Source organism: Leptonychotes weddellii, chromosome 8 (assembly GCF_054177405.1).
Source record: "Leptonychotes weddellii isolate Sample4059 chromosome 8, ASM5417740v2, whole genome shotgun sequence".
NCBI classification, from domain to species: Eukaryota; Metazoa; Chordata; class Mammalia; order Carnivora; family Phocidae; genus Leptonychotes; species Leptonychotes weddellii.
Window position 1 is genome coordinate 77,721,659 of NC_138376.1, and position 4,127 is coordinate 77,725,785.

Below are 4,127 nucleotides of genomic sequence, written 5' to 3' on the forward strand. Positions count from 1 at the left end.
GGACTCCTGTCTCACACTGAGGTCTTTCAACCACTTGGAGTCTATTTTTGTGTGTGGTGTAAGGAAATGGTCCAGTTTCATTCTTCTGCATGTGGCTATCCAATTTTCCCAACACCATTTGTTGAAGAGACTGTCTTTTTTCCATTGGACATTCTTTCCTGCTTTGTCAAAGATTAGTTGACCATAGAGTTGAGGGTCCATATCTGGGCTCTCTATTCTGTTCCATAACAGAGGAAGGGTCTTCTTAAACGATTTGTGATATTGCAGCATCATTATAAGTAGTATGGATAAAGGAAGACAGGTTCAGGGGCGCCTGGGTGGCTCAGTCGTTAAGCGTCTGCCTTCAGCTCAGGTCATGATCCCAGGGTGCTGGGATCGAGCCCTGCATCGGGCTCCCTGCTCCGCGGGAAGCCTGCTTCTCCCTCTCCCACTCCCCCTGCTTGTGTTCCCTCTCTCACTGTGTCTCTCTCTGTCAAATAAATAAATAAAATCTTTAAAAAAAAAAAAAAGGAAGACAGGTTCAGGTGTGGACTGGATGTGTTAAGAAATAATGGAAATTTGGTGATTATGTATTTTATTATTATTTTGATCTAGAGCCAAAAGGATGAAAGTATGGCCAAAGTTGTCATTGTTAAAGAAGCTAGTCAGAAGAGGGAGATGTTTAGTCATTTTTGTGGTTGCAAAATGACTTGGTTGAGCATAGTTTATGTTCAGTTAGGAACTTCACGGTTTGCCTGCAGAAGGGGCCATTTTTTACTTTCTCAGAAGTACCAGAACTCATTCACAAAATAACAGCCATTCTTTTTTTTTCTTTTCTAATTGTGTCTTATCTGGACCCATGAGATCCTTTTAATCAAAGTTAGAAAACAATACTGAAAAGCAAGTCTAAAAGAAAAATGGCATAATAATGGCAATTGATGCTGATCAGAATTTCAAGATAAAGTAACAACTGAGAAAAATAGTAATTAAAATTTAATCATGGCCAGATAAGGACAACCTTAAAAGTTGAGAATGAATACTGTGATGTAAGCAAATTGTGTATTGATTAAAGACATTAATTCTTTTTTTAAATATTAATTCCAGTATAATTGACAGTGTTATATTAGTTTCAGGTGTACAAAAAATATAAGGGTTCAGTAATACTCAGTGCTCATCACAATAAGTGTACTCTTATTCCCCTTCACTTATATTCCTATCCTCCCACCCACCTCTTCTCTGGTAACCACCAGTTTGTCCTCTATATTTAAGAGTCTGGTTTTTTGTTTGTCTCTTTTTTCTTTGTTCATTTGTTTTTTTTTCTTAAATTGCACATATGTGTGAAATTATATGGTATTTTTCTTTCTCTGACTGACTTATTTCACTTAGTGTCATACCCTCTAGATCATCCATGTTGTTGCAAATGACAAGATTTCATTCTTTTTATGGTCGAGTAATATTCCATATATTCCAATATACATACCACATTTTCTTTATTTATTCATCTACCAATGGACATTTGAGCTGCTTCCACAATTTGGCAATTGTAAAAAAATGCTGCAATAAACATAAAGCTGCATATATCATTTCACATTAGTGTTTTCATATTCTTTAGGTAAATACCCAGTAGAGGAATTACTGGATCATATGGTAATTCCATTTTTAATATTTTGAGGAACCTCCATACTGCTTTCCACAGTGGCTGCACAAGTTTGCATTCCCACCAATAGTACACTAGGGTTGCTTTTTCTCCACATCCTCCCTAGCCCTTGTTGTTTCTTGTGTTTTTGACTTTAGCAATTCTGAAAAGTCTGAGGTAATATCTCATTGTGATTTTGATTTGTATTTCCCTGATGATTAGTGATATTGAACATCTTTTCATGTATCTGTTGACCATCTATCTGTATGTCTTCTCTGGAGAAATATCTGTTCATATCTTCTGCCCATTTTTAATTTGCTTAATTGCTTTTTTGGTGTTAAAGAACTTGTGTAAATTCTTTATATATTTTGGATATTAACCCCTTATCAGATACATCATTTGCAAGTATCTTCTCCCATTCAGTAAGTTGTCTTTTAGTTTTGTTGATTGTTTTTTTTGCTGTGAAAAATCTTTTTAATTTCATGTAGTCCCAAAGGTTTATTTTTGCTTTCATTTCTATTGCCTCAGGAGACATATCTAGGAAGATGTTGCTACGGTCAATGTCAGAGAAATTACTCTCTGTGCTCTCTTCTAGGATTTTTATGGCTTTAGGTCTCACATTTAGGTCTTTAATCCATTTGAGTTTGTTTTTGTATATGGTGTGAGACAGTGGTCCAGTTTCATTCTTTTGCATGTTGCTGTCCAGTTTTCCCAGCACCATTTGTTGAAGACACTTTTTCTCATTGCATATTCTTGCCTCTTTTGTCAAAGATTAAATGACCATAAAATCATGGGTTTATTTCTGGGCTTTCTATTCTGTTCCATTGATCTATGTGTCTATTTTTGTACTGGTACTGTACTGTTTTGATTACTACAGCTTTGTAGTATATCTTGAAATCTGGGATTGTGATATCTCCAATTTTGTCTTTTTCAAGATTACTTTGGTCATTTTGGTCTTTTGTGGTTCTATACAAATTTTAGGATGATTTTTCCAGTTTGGTGAAAAATGCTGTTGGTATTTGAATAGAGATTCCCTTAAATCTGTAGATTGCTTTGGATAATATGGACAATTTTAACAATATTTTTTCTTCCAATCCATGAGCATGGACTATCTTTCCATTTGTGTCATCTTCCATTCTTTCAACAATGCTTTATAGTTTTGGTGTTCAAGTCTTTGACCTACTTGGTTAAGTTTCTTCCTAGGTATTTTATTGTTTTTGGTGCAACTGTAAATGGGATTGTTTTCTTGCTTTCTCTCTCTGCTACTTCATTATTAGTGTATAGAAATGCAATGGATTTCTCTATATCCTGTGATCTTACTAACTTCATTCATTAGTTTTCATAGTTTTTTGGTTGAGTCTTTAGGGTTTTCTATGTGCTGCATTATGTCATCTGCAAATAATGAGAGTTTTACTTCTTCCTTAGCAATTTTGATGCTTTTCTTTTTCTTCTCTGACTGCTATGGCTAGGATCTCCAGTACTGTGTTGAATAAAAGTGATGAGAGTGGGCATCCCCACCTTTTCCCAATCCCAGGGGAAAAGCTCTCAGTTTTTCACCATTGACTGTGATGATAGCTGTGTTTTTTTTATATATAGGCCTTTATTATGCTGAGTTATGTTCCCTCTAAAACTACTTTTTTGAGGGTTTTATCATGAATGGATGTAGTACTTTGTCATATGCTTTTTCTGCATGGAAACATTAATTATTAAGAAACTTTCACTTTTACAGTCTCATGAATGTTTTCTTCTTGGGATTGGCATACCAATTAGGAAATTCTAGAAGTCTGAGCAACAAGATCAAGGAGGATTAGGTGTAACTTAATTGATAATACTTATGAATATGATAAAATATGGTTTTAACCTAACCTTTTTTTCCTTAAAAGGGGTTGTACCAAATTTATATTACCAATAAAAATGTGTATAAGAATATTACTTTATCTGAAATCCCTACATAATTCAATGTAATTTTTTTGTTTTTTCCCCTCTGATATATATATAATGTGTTTTTTATATTCTTTGTAATAGGTTAGAAGGAGGGTATATAAAATGCCTGAATACATTCACCTGAATCTATTATGTATTTTCATGAATGCTAAAAGAGAAAATTGCTTTTTATAAAAGTTCAATAGTGTAAAACACAGGATGCATATATTTATATGTGATCAATGTCTTGATAGAATACAAATTGATATTTATAGTCATAGGCTATCATATCTTAACATGGATACAGATTACTTCTCATTTTCAATGTTATTGCTGTTTTCTTTATTGAAGTGTTTCACAGATAAAACTAAAAATAAAAGTGGTCCAACTTTGCAGTTTGGATCATTTCCCTGGGATAGAAGGCATAATTCAATAGTATGTATTATTTCATATATAAGCCATAAAGTGACAATACATTTACATTTTCCCCAAACATGGAATTGTTTAATTTTTTCAAGTATTTTGCACAAAAATTCAAATGCCTTATCAGTTTTGGAAATTGAAATAATTTGTGTATGGTACTATTTAA